Raw genomic sequence first — 16,892 nt, 5'->3', positions numbered from 1 at the left:
ATTAGTGCATTAGTTTCAATGACGTAAACAAACATATGAACACAAATTTTATTTTGAAAAATTATTTTGTATTATTTTTCACCAAAATAAATAGAGCATTAAGTGACTTAAATGTCAATGGAAAAGGCCTATTCCAATTTCCATATTGTTCATTCAGAGTAGTTCTCTTCATTATCTTTAATTTGCTAGATGAGATGAGATGAGATCACCATTTTACTGTGTCCCTTTCAAAGCACTTTGTGTGTCACATTTTGAGAGTCATATTTATAATTTTTATGTGAAAAAAAGAAGGGAAGTGTGTGTCAAAAGTATTCTTGATGAAATTTGAATAAGATTGATTAATATTGAATGAAAACATTCTGATGAGCCTAATTGCAGCAAATGCCATTGAGATGCCACCAGAAAGTCGACAAGTGGAAATGGAGGTAACCAGGCAGTGCCCAAAGAGATGTTCACCCCTTCACCAGGTATTTGGCAAAAATAAATAAATAAATAAAAACTACTATAAACAAAAATATTACATCCTAGTGAATAAAACCCACAAGTCAACTTTGCTTCCATTGAAGAACAAAAATTTGTATTAAAGTTAGGAGATTCTTAAATTTATAAAGAAGAAAGGTGTTGACTTTTGAGGCATGGACCATTTCCATTCCACTCTCTTCATAGCCATATAGAACCTTTCTTATGCAAGTAACTTGTTACCAACCAAAAACAACTAAGCAACATTGAATCAACCAAGAAGAGAAGCAATGGCAGAAGCGATTCTCTATGGCACTGAAGCAAGATTCTTATGAGACTTGGGATCCATAGCCTTTCAAGAGATTGCATCAGCTTGGAATGTGAAGAAGGATCTCAAAAAGCTTGAAGCCACGCTGTGAATCAAGTCTGTGCTTCTGGATGCAGAGGAGCAGCAAGAGAAGAACAATAAAGTTAAAGACTGGCTTGGAAAACTTAAACATGTATTTTGTGATGTTGAAGATGTGATTGATGATTTTGCAACTGAAGCCGTGAGGACGAAACTGAGGAAGAAAGAGAAGAGCATTGTCAAAGAGATAAGTGACTTCTTATCTCCTTCTAAAAACAAGGTTGCTTCTAGTTTTAAAATAGTCACAAAATTAAAGCAGTTAGAAATATGTTAGATGAGATTGCATCAGACAGGACCAAGTTCCATTTAAAGCAGTTAGCTCAAGGGGATTTATCCGTCATCGCCATAGTTGGAACTGGGGCCTGGATAAAACCACACTTGCTCAATTGGTGTACAAGAACGAGATGGTTGATTCCCTTTTTGAGTTAAAAAGTGGGTATGTGTTTCCAATGTGTTCAATCTGAAAGTGCTTGTGGAGGCAATACTAAAGTCTGCCAATGTTGAATGTGCAAACATGGAGATAAATGAATTGCAAAAGCGACTTCGAAGATGTTTGGATGGGAATGGATACATACTTGTCTTAGATGATGTATGGAATGAAAATCGTGAGAAATGGATTGAGTTAGAAGACTTTTTAACTAGTGGTGAAAAAGGGAGCAAGATTGTAGTTACAACAAGAAGTGAAACAGTTGCCAGGGTAATGGGTACCACATCTCCATACTCCTTGAAAGGTTTGTTAGAAGATGATTCTTGGTCATTGTTAAAACAATTGGCCTTTAGAAGAAGGCAATTGGAGGAAAACCCGAGCCTAGTAGCAATAGGAAAGAAAATCTTGACAAACTCTGGAGGAGTGCCTTTAGCCATAAGGACAATTGGAAGCCTCTTGTACCTAAAAGACACAGAAATTGAGTGGTTGATTGTGAAAGACAAGCTATGGGAAATAGCTCAACATGAAACCCATATTTTACCAACATTGAAGGTTAGTTATGACCACTTGCCTTCCCATTTAAAGCCATGTTTTGCCTATTGCTCCTTTTTCCCTAAAAGCTGCCAAATTGAGAAGGGGACACTGATTAAATTGTGGATGGCTCAAGGGTTTATTCACTCATTGGGCAAAGACCATGACTTAAAGGACATTGCTGATAAATATTTCAATGATTTGTTGTTCAGATCCTTTTTTTAAAATGTATATGAAGATGAAGATGGGTATATAAGTTACAAAATGCATCGTCTCATCCATGATCTTGCATAATTAGTGGCAAGGACAAAGTATTTTCTTGTGAATACTAATGTAGAAAATATGTCTGAAAGAACATATCATGTGGCATTTGATTCCACTTCATGTTCGTCATCATCGTAGGAAGTTCCAGGAAAGAGAGCAACTCAAGATGCATTAATTTCAAGTTTTACGTGCTTGCGTACGTTGGACTTGCATTGTTCAGGAATTGAGAATGTTTCCAGTTCTGTAGGCAAACTTAAGCATCTAAGATATCTGGATCTCTCTAGGAATTTCCATTTGGCTACACTTCCCAAATCTATCTGCAAGCTGCAGGACTTGCAGACACTTAAACTCTCCAATTGTTACGAGTTAAGAAAACTGCATGTTGATTTTAGAAAGTAGGTGAGCCTTAGACATCTTGAAATTGTGGGATGTAATGACCTAAGTTACATGCCATTTGGATTGTGGGAATTGACATGTCTCCAGAGCTTACCAATTTTCATTGTGGGAAAGGATAGCTCCATCTCTAAAGCTGTTGGTGGAATTGGTGAGCTAAATAGCTTAAACCACCTAAGAGGGGATTTCTAAATTAAACAGCTTGAAAATGCGAGAAATGGGACATCAAGATTGAAGGAACTGAAGGGAGCAAACTTGAAGGAAAAAAAGTTCATTCGGAAACTGACTTTAGAATGGACAGGAGAAGATGATGGTGTTGATTATGCTGATGCGGATGGCAAAGTGTTAGAAGACCTCTAGCTGCACCCAAATCTAAAAGAGTTAAATGTAGAAGGATATGGAAAGATCATGTTTTAGAGTTGGATGATGGTGAAAATGGTTTTATGGCTCCCAAACTTTGTTCGAATCACCATACAAAATTGTAGAAAATGCCAACTTCTTCCATGGTTTGGTGATCTCTCTTTTCTGGAGATTCTCAAACTCAAATCTCTTAGTGCTGTTGTGTATATTGTCACGCCCCAAGCTCCGTGACAACGCCGCACACTCATTTAAGTGAGCACGCAAGGCTAAGAGTCCAATCACATAACTCACAATGTAAAATACTCAATTTAAATCCTTAATTATCATAATGCTAAAATCCATAAAAATAAATAATTCTTATCATATGAAACTGTCCACCAAGTCCACTAATATAATCCACTAACAAAATAATAATCCAAGTACTTAAATCGTAGTCATACTCTCGACACTCCCACAAGTAAAAACCCCGCGCAACTCTACTCCTCAGAATCTGAAAAAATAAAAATAAAATAAGGGTAAGCTAGACAGCTCAGTCAATAACCAACCATCACTGCTAGCTAGATAAAGTATACAAAAAAAAAAAAAAATAGTGGATAACCAATAATTATATTTTCGCTACCATTCAATAAATGAACAATTATTTTATAAGATGGTTTCGTAGCTGAAAATAAACAGTGTAGCAATACATTTTAATTGAAAAGACAATGAGGTAATTCGATGAAATTTCGTTGTTCAAAATTGATGGTTCGATATTCAAATGGTTCAATGATGCAATTCACAAAACCCAAGTCTTGGGACTACGGTCACTTAACCCGTGACAAGGCCCAGAACCACACATAGGCCGGTGGTAAAACCCCCAAAGAAACTAGTTTCTGTGTCAATAAATAACCCCCATTGGCTACTGTCCAAATCATAGTCAAACTAGAGTGATGTTCAGAATTCAAACAATACACAACTTTTAAATAAAATATTCAATATTTTTGGAATAAACATTTGGTACAATTTTCCGAATAGTTTCACAAAATATTCAAATAGCTTCCATAATAATATCCGATGTTGTTTTATACTTGACCCATATTTTAATTTTAGGAGAATAGGAAGGCTATAAATAAATATTTATAATTTCAAACAATTCAATAGGAATAAAAATGAACCAACAGTGATAGAGGGTTACTTACCTCAAACAACTAAAATAATATTTCCCAAGTTAATCACATATTACCAAGATTCACCTCAATCTCACAAACCTAATAAAATATTACACCGCATAAACAATTATTATTTGCACCCATCCTTCTCTTCTTGTAACAACAATAGAATAAATTAACCCAATAGCCTATTAGGAACTCCCACAATTTAGCATCAAAACAAAGCCATCACGACTTCGGAAATTCTCAACCCATATTATTCTATTGTTGTTTATATGCATGTAAAAATTTGTAATTGCTTGTAGTCAATCTTGTATCCCACAAACACACCACCATTAAACTTAACCTATCACATATCAATCTCAAAATATGAACCACCCAAACGGAATGCAAAATACACTCTAAAATTGAGTGAAACCGAGACCCCCAACATAGACTACATCAATATATTTATTTAATTATATATGCCCATAAAATCATCTATTGATATATTAACACTAAAATCATAGATAGGAATACAATAAAATAGATCTTACCTAAGTGATGAATAAAGCAAAACCACCACTCTTATTGATAATGCAGGTTGTTTTGTATAATGTGAGATGCCTCTTGAAAAGAGATAGGATTGACCGGTAATGGGTCGGAATGTTTAATGTTATGTTGTAATATTGTTGGGAATGGAGAAAACCTGTTTTTGAAAAACTTGTGTTTAATTTCGGGGACGAAATTCTTTAAGGGGGGGAGGTTATAGCTATCCTGGTTTCCTTTTTTTTAATTGTTGTATCCGGACTTAGGTTCCGTGGAGTTGGTTGCTGTGTATATCTTGTTTACATCCTTTACTCTTTGTATTTGAGTCTTGGGTTGTGTTTGGCCGGTTTGAAACAGGTTGGTTGAGCTTAGGAACCAAAAGTAGTTGCCCAGATTTTGGCCTGTCCGCTCGAGCGGGGCTTTTGACGCTCGAGCGGGGACCTTTTGTTGCTTGTCCACTCAAGCGGGGGTTTTGGCGCTCGAGCGGGAAATCACACATCCAGTATCTCCTCTGCAGTGGTCGACGCTCGAGCGGGAGTTTGGATGCTCGAGTGGAAGTTTGTGTGTGACGCTCGAGCGGGGAGTTGGACACTCGAACGGGGACCTGGTTCTGCAAAAGTACTGGGAGTTCGCGCTCGAGCGGGAGTCTGGGCGCTTGAGCGGGAGTCTGTGAGTGACGCTCGAGCGGGGCGATTGGTTTAAGTCTCCGAGATCCGGGTTTTTGAATCACTTTTTCACATCCTTTTCTCTCTCTTACTTTTCCAAAACTCCATTGTTGAGCCTCTCTCTCTCTCTAGAACTTTGCCTTCTCTATAGGTATTGATCTAGTAAGAATTGTTTCCTCACCTTTGGCCTTTACAAAAAAGTTGTTGATCGTCGAGGGCTATCTTTTGATCCAAGAAATTTGGGATTTGGAGCACTTTCATTTTCGTCATCTTCTTCCCTTGGGCTCCGAATTTGAGGTAGGGATTCCTACTCACTCTTATGGTCTTTGGTGTAGATTTTTGGTTGTTTTGATAAAGTGTTGAAGTTGGGTAATTTTGGGACTTAGGGTTTCAAAATGTTAAAAGAGGGTTTTGTTATTTTGATTCTAAAATGTGTAATTTGGGTTTCAAAATAATGATATTGTTGTTGGTTGTTGATATATAGACCATTGGGTCAATATTGGGAAATGAAGTAGAAACCCTAATTTGTTGTATAAATTAGTTGTCATAATTAATTTGGGAAAGTTGTGATTATATGGAATTGAGTTAGAAATAATGAAATTGGCTCATTATATTGTGAAATGGTGGAGTTTGATTTATTAATCGCTCACTTTTGAAAACATTTATATTTTATCTGTTGGAGCTTTTATTATCTGTTTAGAAATAATTGCTTGGGCTACCGGTGGAGGGTAGTTTTGATTGTTGTAGACAATGCATGATGATTAGGCAAACTAAAACTAATCAATTGGATGTGTCATAGAGTATGACGATTGATAGAATACATTAACGTTATGTATTGATTGATTGTGTATATGACCTATGTGTATCTACGTTGTGTGTGTGGGGGAGGAGATAGGGGATGGACCTTTAAACCGGATGTTGTTTGGGAGGAGATAGGGGATGGACTCCACTGATACAGCTCATATGCTTGTCAGTTAATGTGTTGATATAGCTCATATGCTTATCTATGGAAGTGTTGATATAGCTCATATGCTTATCTATGGAAGTGTTGATATAGCTTATATGCTTATCTGTTGAAATGTGGATACAGCTTGTATGCTTATCTATTGAGATGTTGATATAGCTGTTATGCTTATCTATTATAAAATGAGAAACGTTTAATATGAGTCATTGTCTCATGTAAGTTGCTGGCCAGGTTCTGAGCCGTTATTGTGAATTGTGAACGTGATAAGAAAGGGAAAATGAAATGAAACATGAACATAGTGGCCATGTAATGGTAATGGATTAATAATTGATTTATGGGAATTTAACATTTATCAATTGCTAATGTCTTAGTTACTGCTCATACTGTATTTAGCATATCTCTACTGGGCGTTGGCTCACCCTATATGGGACATTATTTTCAGGTACAGGTAGCATGCCACCTCCAAGGACATAGCTTGGATGATGATGAGAGTTGAAGACTCTTTTTGTTTATTTTGTTTGTATTACATGTATATCAAGCCGAGGGCTTATTTTGTATAGAGTTAGCACTCTTCTTTTGTGTAACCAAGTGTTGACTTGGAAAGTTGTAAGCCCGTAGGGCATTTGCTTTTGTTGTTAGCATGTAATATTGTTGTTAGAACTACTCTGATGAATTAAATGGTTGATTTCTCTTATATCAATGCATGTCTAAAGTGATGGGTTTTATGTATTATTTTGAGGGCGTTACAACTTGGTATCAGAGCGTACCGGGTTTGAATACTTTGGGTACGTAGGAAGTGATTAGTATCACAATGGGTTTGTCTCGCTTGATGGAGACTTAGATGTAGTGTCATATGTTATATGTTTAAATTGATAACATGCTTATGTGACTATGTGAGTATGGAATGTAGTTTCTAAGATGTTGATTGGATCCATGGGTTTCTGGGAGTCTGGTTGGAAAAGCACTTGATCAATGCTGTTTCTAACCGGAACTCTAGTAACGCCTCGGGACTGTCATTATCCGGAAATGAAATTCGTAATTGCTTATGTGTTTATGTGCTTACGTGGAGTGAATTACAGTTGTCCATGCATTAGGACGTGAGTGTTATAACTTCGGCACATTTGTGAATGTGCTAATAGTCATGGTTACCTTTATTAGGATGTCAGGACGAGGACGTGGTAGGCGTGGCAGGCGTGGTAAGCAGGAGATGCCTTTACCGGATGATATTCCGGCACAACATGAGGGAGTTGGTCAGGCCAATGTGGCCGAGCCAACGGGTCAGCAGGCTATGAGTGCCTTGGCCTGAGAAATAGCAGGAGCTTTGGGTATTCTCAGAGCAGGGAATTAGGATCAGGCCCACGTTACTGAGGCAGGGCCTTCCTTCTTGAAGAGGGAGTTCTTCCGGTCTAACCCGAACGAGTTTGTTGGGGATCCAAAGGAGCCACTTAAGGCTGACGAGTGGTTGGAACAGATGGAGAAGACGTTTGTGATGCTTGGCATCGAGGACGAGGCTTTAAAGGTGACCTTGGCATCCTTCCAACTGAAGGGAGATGTGGGTCAGTGGTGGAAGTACGAGAAGGGCAGTGTTGGTGGTGTTTAGGGGGCTTTTGTGACCGCTTTCCAGGAGAAGTTCTTACCTTCGGCTGCTAGGGAGAAGCTGAGGGAACAGTTTTTCCAACTTAAACAGTAGGGTTTGTCTGTGGCCGAGTTTGAGACTACTTTTACTAGCTTGTCCAGGTTTGCACCTGAACTTGTGGCGTCCGAGGAACGCCGTTGCTTTGAGTTTGAGCGAAAGTTGAGGCGTGGACTCAAGTTGAGGGTTAGAGGGCCTTATATTCGGGAGTATAGACGTTTGGTGGATGCTGCAGCTCATATGGAGATTATGATACAAGAGGAGGATGAGGAGAAGCATAGAGGTTCCAAGAGGAGCCAAGATGGCCAGGGTGATGGCAGAAGACAGAGGGGTTTCAATCCCCATCAGTCTCAGGGTGGTTTGGCTAGATCGACCTTTCCAGTGCCGAGTGCAGGCTCCGGAAGAGGTAGTCAGGGAGGCTTGACTTGTTTTGCATGTGGCCAGCTGGGTCACAAGTCTTCGGTTTGCCCGCAGAAGAGAGGGGGTTAGCGAGCTGCTTCTTCTTCAGCTAGACCTCAGGGCCAGAGTCAGAGCAGGGGCCAGCCTTTGTCTTGCTATCAGTGTGGTCAGCCTGGGCACTTGAAGAGGTTTTGCCCCCAGTTGAGTGCCACTTAGGGAGCGTCTGGTTCTAGGCAGATGTAGAGTTATTAGCCAGCTCAGTCTGTGCAGGCCTCGAGGGCCAATCCGGGAGCTTCGTCATCCCAGCCTATGCAGCAGTCTTTTGCTCCTAGAGGTGAGCAGGTGGATCAAGGGCCTACAGGGCGCGTGTATGCTGTTACCACGCAGGACCTAATACCGGCTTCATCAGTAGTGAGAGGTACCTTTCTGTTTTGTAACTCGGTTGCTAGTGTATTGATTGATACGGGAGTGTCACATTCTTTTGTATCTGCTGCATTTGCATCTGTGTTGGAGTTGGAGTTGGCACTATTAGCATCTCCTATTTGTGTAGTATCACCTGTTGGGGGTGAATTGATTTTGAAACACGGATGTAGAGGTTGTGATATAGAGATCGCCGACCGTAGGCTTCCTTTTCCCATTGTTGTTATGCCCATGAAGGGTTTTGATGTTATTTTGGGTATGGACTGGTTATCGTCATACCGGGCTGTTATCGATTGCTACCGCCAGAGGGTTACAGTTTGTACCTTGAGCGGGGAGTGTTTCCATTTCTTGGGGGATCGGGTTGGTAGTGTGTTGCCACCGATGTATGATCCGCGAGGGCGGAGTGATCTTAGTGGTCTACTTGCTAGCTTCATGAGTGGTGAGTGTGATGAGACCCAGGTTGTATTGCCGAGAGTGGTTTGTAAGTATTCAGATGTTTTTCCCGAGGATCTCGTTAGTTTGCCACCTCACCGAGAGATAGAGTTCTCTATTGATTTCGTGCCCGGCACGGCGCCGATTTCTATGGCACCTTCTCGTTTTGCCCCAGCTGAGTTCAGTGAGTTGAAGATTCAGCTCCAGGAATTGTTAGATAAGGGCTTTGTTCGCCCTAGTGTTTCACCGTGGGGAGCACTGGCCCTCTTTGCTAAAAAGAAATATGGTGCCTTGAGACTTTGTATCAACTACCGGAAGTTGAATCGGGCTACGGTTAAGAATAAGTACCCTATGCCCCGTATTGATGATTTGTTTGACCAGTTGAAGGGTTCCCGTTGTTTCTCTAAGATAGACTTGAGATCGGGTTACCACCAGTTGAGGGTCAGGGAGGAGGATATTCCAAAGACGGCATTCCGTACACGGTATGGCCATTTTGAGTTTCTGGTAATGCCATTCAAGCTTACCAATGCACCGACAGTCTTTATAGACTTGATGAACCGGATCTTCCAGGAATTCTTAAATCGATTTGTGGTCGTTTTCGTGGATGACATTCTTATCTATTTGCCTTTTGAGGAGGAGCACGAGGAACACTTGAGAGTGGTGCTTGAATTGCTTAGAGCACATAGGCTGTATGACAAGTTTGGGAAGTGTGAGTTTTGGCTAAGAGAGGTCAAATTCTTAGGCCATGTGGTATCCGGGGAAGGGGTGTCGGTTGATACATCCAAGGTTGAGGCAGTGCAAGATTGGGCACAGCCTAAGAGCATGTTTGAGATCCGCAGTTTTCTGGGATTAGCTGGGTATTACCGCCGGTTTGTGAAAGATTTCTCCAGGCTAGCTTCGCCGTTGACTAGATTGACGCGGAAAGGGGTCAAGTTTGTGTGGAGTGAGACTTGTGAAAAGTCGTTCCAAGAGTTGAAAGTTAGATTGACCACCGCTCCGGTGTTGATTATTCCGGAGAGAGGGTTGGGTTATGCAGTTTATTGTGATGCCTCACGAGAAGGTTTGGGTTGTGTGTTGATGCAAGAGGGGAAAGTGGTAGCTTATGGCTCACGACAATTGAAAATACACGAGAAGAATTACCCTACGCATGACCTAGAGTTAGCAGCAGTGATCTTTGCCTTAAAGATTTGGAGGCACTACCTTTATGGTGAAAGGTTCGAGGTGTTCTCGGACCATAAGAGCTTGAAGTATCTGTTTACACAGAGAGACTTGAATTTGAGGCAAAGAAGGTGGATGGAGTTCATTGAGGACTATGATTTTGAGTTGCACTATCACCCGGGGAAAGGCTAATGTTGTAGCCGATGCCCTTAGTAGGAAATCCATTAGTGATGTAGCTTGTATAACCATCCGGGAATGGGAGATGTTGGGTGCACTTGGCAAGTTTGATTTGCTTCTGGGCGAATCTGTTGAGGCTGCGGCCTTGTTTTCTGTAGTTGCACAGCCTACACTTGTGACTCGAGTATTAGAGGCACAGAGAGGTGACCTTGAGGTAGAATCCCTTCGAGAGAAGATCTCCAGTGGGAAGGTTGAGAAGGGTTTGACGGTGTATCCCGACCAGAGTGTGAGATACCGAGACCGTTTGTTTGTGCCGGAGTCTTGCCGAGAGGAAGTATTCCAAGAGTTTCACCATTCACGTCTTGCGGTGCATCCGAGGGGCACTAAGATGTATCAGGATTTGGGTCGCCAATTTTGGTGGCGGGGTATGAAGAGGGATGTGGCAGTTTTCGTGTCGAAGTGCCTTACTTGTCAGCAAGTGAATGCCGAGCATCAGAGGCCAGCGGGTTTGTTGCAACCCTTGCCTATTGCCGAGTGAAAGTGGAAGCATGTCACTATGGACTTCGTTGTAGGTCTTCCGAGGACTCAGGGGGGTAGTGATGCTATTTGGGTGGTTGTGGACCGGTTGACTAAGTCAGCGCACTTTATTCCTATGCGCGTGAGAGATTCGGTAGATCATCTCGCCGACTTATATATTCGGGACATAGTAAGATTGCACAGGGTCCTAGTGATGATCGTCTCAGATAGAGATCCTCGTTTTACTGCTAGGTTGTGGCAGAGTTTGCAGAGTGCCTTGGGCACTAAGTTGACCTTTAGTACGGCTTATCATCCCCAGACTGACGGGCAGTCCGAGCGTACTATTCAGATCCTTGAGGATATGCTTCAAGGTTGTGTCCTGGACTTTAGTGGGACGTGGGAGAGGCACTTGCCCTTGGTGGAGTTTGCCTACAACAACAGTTTTCAATCGAGTATCGGTATGGCACCGTTTGGGGCCTTGCATGGTCGACCGTGTAAGTCTCCAGTTTGTTGGGCCGAGGTGGGTGATGCACCATTGTTGGGTCCGGAGTTGGTTAGGGAGACGACGGAGAAAGTTGAGCTTATCCGTAGGAGGCTTGTTACAGCCCAGAGTCGCCAAAAGAGTTATGTCGACCGTAGGAGGAGGCCTTTGGCTTTTGAGATAGGTAATCATGTTTTCTTGAAAATATCACCTAGGCGAGGTTTGATGAGGTTTGGGAAGAGTGGGAAGTTATCCCCTCGGTTTATTGGTCCCTTTGAGATCCTTGAGAGGATTGGGGAAGTTGCTTATCGTTTGGCTTTGCCACCGCAGTTGTCCGGGGTTCATGATGTGTTTCATGTTAGTATGCTTCAGAAGTACGAGTCGAATCCGTCCCATGTGTTGGATTGGGCCGATTTGGAGGTAGATGAGGATGCCTCGTATGAGGAGAGACCGGTTCGGGTCTTGGATAGGCGGGATCAAGTCTTGCGAGGCAAGACCATTCCGTTGGTAAAATTTTTGTGGAAGCATCACGGAGTGAAGGAAGCCATTTGGGAACGTGAGTTGGAATCCGTGAGAATCCGGACATGTTTGTTGATGTGTAATCATGTAATGAAATTTTGTAATAATAATATTGAACTTTAAGAGCATTATATATATCTTAAGTTGTAAAACATTGTGAATGTTTTGGTAAATGGAAGTTTGTGTTAACATTGTGTATGTTAAGTATATTGTGGAAATGCAAGCATGATATTAATGTTGCATGTGTTATAGAATTGTGGAAAATGAGTTGAAATTGGTAAATTTCAAAGGAATGCATGTTGATAATGCAGGTTGTTTTGTATAATGTGATATGCCTATTGAAAAGAGATGGGATTGACCGGTAATGGGTTGGAATGTTTAATGTTATGTTGTAATATTGTTGGGAATGGAGAAAACTTGTTTTTGAAAAACTTGTGTTTAATTTCGGGGACGAAATTCTTTAAGGGGGGAGGTTATAGCGATCCCGATTTCCTTTTTTTTAATTGTTGTATCCGGGCTCAGGTTCCGTGGAGTTGGTTATTGTGTATATCTTGTTTACATCCTTTACTCTTTGTATTTGAGTCTTGGGTTGTGTTGGGCAAGTTTGAAACAGGTTGGTTGAGCTTAGGAACCAAAAGTAGTTGCCCAGATTTTGACCTGTCTGCTCGAGCGGAGACCTTTTGTTGCTTGTCCACTCAAGCGGAGGTTTTGGCACTCAAGCGGGAAAATCACACATCCAGTATCTCCTCTGCAGTGGTCGACGCTCGAGCAGGAGTTTGGACGCTCGAGTGGGAGTTTGTGTGTGACGCTCGAGCGGGGAGTTGGACGCTCGAACGGGGACCTGGTTCTGCAAAAGTACTGGGAGTTCGTATCCGCCGCTCGAGCGGGAGTCTGTGAGTGACGCTCGAGCGGGGGTTTCTACGCTTGAGCGGGGCGACTGGTTTAAGTCTCCGAGATCCGGGTTTTTGAATCACTTTTTCACATCCTTTTCTCTCTCTTACTTTTCCAAAACTCCATTGTTGAGCCTCTCTCTCTCTAGAACTTTGCCTTCTCTCTAGGTATTGATCTAGTAAGAGTTGTTTCCTCACCTTTGGCCTTTACAAAAAAGTTGTTGATCATCGAGGGCTATCTTTTGATCCAAGAAATTTGGGATTTTGAGCACTTTCATTTTCATCATCTTCTTCCCTTGGGCTCCGAATTTGAGGTAGGGATTCCTACTCACTCTTATGGTCTTTGACATAGATTTTTGGTTGTTTTGATAAAGTGTTGAAGTTGGGTAATTTTGGGACTTAGGATTTCAAAATGTTAAAAGAGGGTTTTGTTATTTTGATTCTAAAATGTGTAATTTGGGTTTCAAAATAATGATATTGTTATTGGTTGTTGATATATAGACCATTGGGTCAATATTGGGAAATGGGGTAGAAACCCTAATTTGTTGTATAAATTAATTGTCATAATTAATTTGGGAAAGTTGTGATTATATGGAATTGAGTTAGAAATAATGAAATTGGCTCATTATATTGTGAAATTGTGGAGTTTGATTTATTAATCACTCACTTTTGAAAACATTGATATTTTATCTGTTGGAGCTTTTATTATCTGTTTAGAAATAATTGCTTAGGCTACCGGTGGAGGGTAGTTTTGATTGTTGTAGACAATGCATGATGATTAGGCAAACTAAAACTAATCAATTGGATGTGTCATAGAGTATGACGGTTGATAGAATACATTAACGTTATGTATTGATTGATTGTGTATATGACCTATGTGTATATACGTTGTGTGTGGGGGGGGAGATAGGGGATGTACTCCACGGTTTAGGAAGAGATAGGGGATGGACCTCTAAACCGGATATTGTTTGGGAGGAGATAGGGGATGGACTCCACTGATACAGCTCATATGCTTGTCAGTTAATGTGTTGATATAGCTCATATGCTTATCTATGGAAGTGTTGATATAGCTTATATGCTTATCTGTTGAAATGTAGATACAGCTCGTATGCTTATCTATTGAGATGTTGATATAGCTGGTATGCTTATCAATTGTAAAATGAGAAACGTTTAATATGAGTCATTGTCTCATGTAAGTTGCTGGCCAGGTTCTGAGCCGTTGTTGTGAATTGTGAACGTGATAAGAAAGGGAAAATGAAATGAAACATGAACATAGTGGCCATGTAATGGTAATGGATTAATAATTGATTTATGGGAATTTAACATTTATCAATTGCTAATGTCTTAGTTACTGCTCATACTGTGTTTAGCATATCTCTACTGGGCGTTGGCTCACCCTATATGGGACATTATTTTCAGGTACAGGTAGCATGCCACCTCCAAGGACATAGCTTGGATGATGATGAGAGTTGAAGACTCTTTTTGTTTATTTTGTTTGTATTACATGTATATCAAGCCGAGGGCTTATTTTGTATAGAGTTAGCACTCTTCTTTTGTGTAACCAAGTGTTGACTTGGAAAGCTGTAAGCCCGTAGGGCATGTGCTTTTGTTGTTAACATGTAATATTGTTGTTAGAACTACTCTGATGAATTAAATGGTTGATTTCTCTTATATCAATGCATGTCTAAAGTGATGGGTTTTATGTATTATTTTGAGGGCATTACAAAATGACCCATATAAATTAATTTAATTACCAATCTATCCAAAAATAATTATATACAAAGCTTGGGTTTTACATATATAGACAACAACAACATTCAATCTTCTTCTTTTGCTGGTGCTGCTGGTGCTCCTTCTTCAAGGAGCAATGTGATGAGTGCTGCAAGAGGAGGATCTTTGTTTCCAGCTATCTAAAAACTTTTGCTCTTTGATTTGCCTCTTCTGAAGGAATGGTTGAGTAATTATGGCTAATGATCATGGGGAAATAGCACCAGCTCCACAACAATCATCTTCATTATCTTTTCCTCGCCTTACTAGTTTGTATATTCATGGTTGCTCTAGTCTTGTATCTATGCTGTTCCTTCCATCTCTTGAAAAATTGTTTATAACATATGTAAGTGAAAAGCTATTACAAGCTATGACAGTGCAAACAAAAACTGTCGGACAAATAACAGAAGTAGCCACTTCAGGTCCCTCTTTTCCCCTCTGCACACTACGGACCCCACATATCTGCTCATGTGAAGATCTAGTATCTTCATCAGAACTAAGCTTGAGAAACCTCACTTCTCTAAGGGATTTGCATATCATTTACTGTCATAAACTAGTATAATTACCAGAGGACGGATTAAGGGACTTGGTTTCTCTTCAATCTCTTCAGATCAGTTCTTGTAATAGCCTCACTTCTCTGCCTCTAGGAATCCAACACCTCACTGCCCTCCGGAAGCTACAATTATTTGACTGTGAAGCATTTGATTGGCTAGACAAGGACGATGGCTTCTAAGGTCTTGTGAATCTTTGGTATTTAAAGATTTCAATGCTTCCAAAGTTGACATGTCTTTGTCATGGACTTCAACACCTGACTACATTACAAGTGCTCTCTATCTCACAGTGTGATAGTTTGGTGACTTTATCGGAGTGGATGGGGAACCTCACATCATTTGCAAGGCTTTATATCAGCTTCTGTGATAAATTGGAGTCTCTCCCTGATATTGTGCGTTGCCTCTTCATGTTAAAACCAGTGAACATTCAGTTTTGTGAACTCTTACCACAAAGATGCCAAAGGGAAGGTGGCACAGAATGGCCTAAGATAACTCACATACCAAAGATTCACATTATTTGCTAAAGGATGAAAATGAAACTATAAAAATAAGAAGTGGTGGAGTCCCAACTAACTTCTGTCTCCCCAGTTTTGCAGTTCTCTACTTCTATTTCTCTTTCATAAGTAATTAAGGCAAAAATTTTGTATAATCTTCCCTTTCTTTGCTGGCTTAAGTTTTTTTGTTTGGATAAGTTCTCGTCTGTTGAGCTTTCATTTGCAGCAAAAGCCAGAGGAATGCTTCTTAGAGGAAGAAAGGAAGTGTTGAAGATAGGTTGATATTTCAATTTTCGGGTGATCGGTGTTTCTGCGGATAATGATTTACAACATATATTATGGTAATTATCTCTCTCTGAGAACATTAAAAATCATACAGCCAAAAACCAAGGTATATTCGGCAATGTTATGTTTACTGATTTTATCTGTCAAAAAAATAAAGTTATGTTTGCTGATTTTGTTTTTGTTTCCACAAAACAAATCGAAAATTGTAAACAATATTCAAAATTTACTAGGAAACAAAAAAAAAAAAAAAAAAATTGTGTTTTTACTTGTTTTGAAAATAAAAAAAAAATTTTAAAAAAAATCATACCTTCCTCTAACTTCCTATCCTTCGTCTACCCCTTGTGACAAATCACCAAACATGTTTTCTTGTTTTTGTTTTTTGTTTTTGTATGTACACAGAACATGTGTTTATCAAATATATATATTTTTTGTTTTTGTTTTTAACAAAAATAAGTATTAACATGATTCCTGTTTTATGTAAACAAAAAACAAGAAATTGTAAACATTACCAAAAGCTAATGCTCTCTTTTGTTACTCATTTCTCTGGTTTTTTGATATTTGGATATAAAGAGCAAGATCTTGGTAATGGCTATTGAGCCATTCACTTGTTTATCTCCACTGAGTGCTGTTAGTCCAAATAAATTCTACATGTAAATGACATTTGCTAAGGATCGGTACTATTAAAATTAAACCGTGAATCAGAGCAATTAAAGTTTTATCAAAGTCTGCCCTCTTGTATTAAGTCCTCATGCCGCACATCAAAAGTGTTTATAGTTAAATTATATTTACATCTTATGAACAAGACAAGAGCAACCATAGTCAAATTTGTTTAATTTTTAATTTTTATATTTGTCATGTGATGAAATCCTCAGAATTTGTTTTCTATCTCTTTAGCATTTGTGCTTTGCTGTAATTAACCTATGTAATAATTTAAGTTCTGTTTGGATAATTATTGTGGAGGAAACGAAAGAATACGAGAAAGTAAATAAATTTAAGTTTTATTTATTTATTTATTTTTCTTCTTC

General features: G+C 39.8%; 1 pseudogene; it reads left to right on the top strand.

Annotated features, from left to right (window-relative positions):
* The first annotated feature begins 749 nt into the window (after positions 1-749).
* LOC145819181 (putative disease resistance protein RGA1) lies at positions 750-15,270 on the top strand (annotated as a pseudogene).
* The last annotated feature ends 1,622 nt before the right edge of the window (positions 15,271-16,892 follow it).

The sequence above is a fragment of the Camellia sinensis genome, chromosome 2 (assembly GCF_055761805.1).
Source record: "Camellia sinensis isolate YWXY chromosome 2, ASM5576180v1, whole genome shotgun sequence".
Lineage (NCBI taxonomy): Eukaryota > Viridiplantae > Streptophyta > Magnoliopsida > Ericales > Theaceae > Camellia > Camellia sinensis.
The sequence above is the reverse complement of the archived record's forward strand: the minus strand, read 5'-3'. Positions and strand labels throughout refer to the sequence as shown.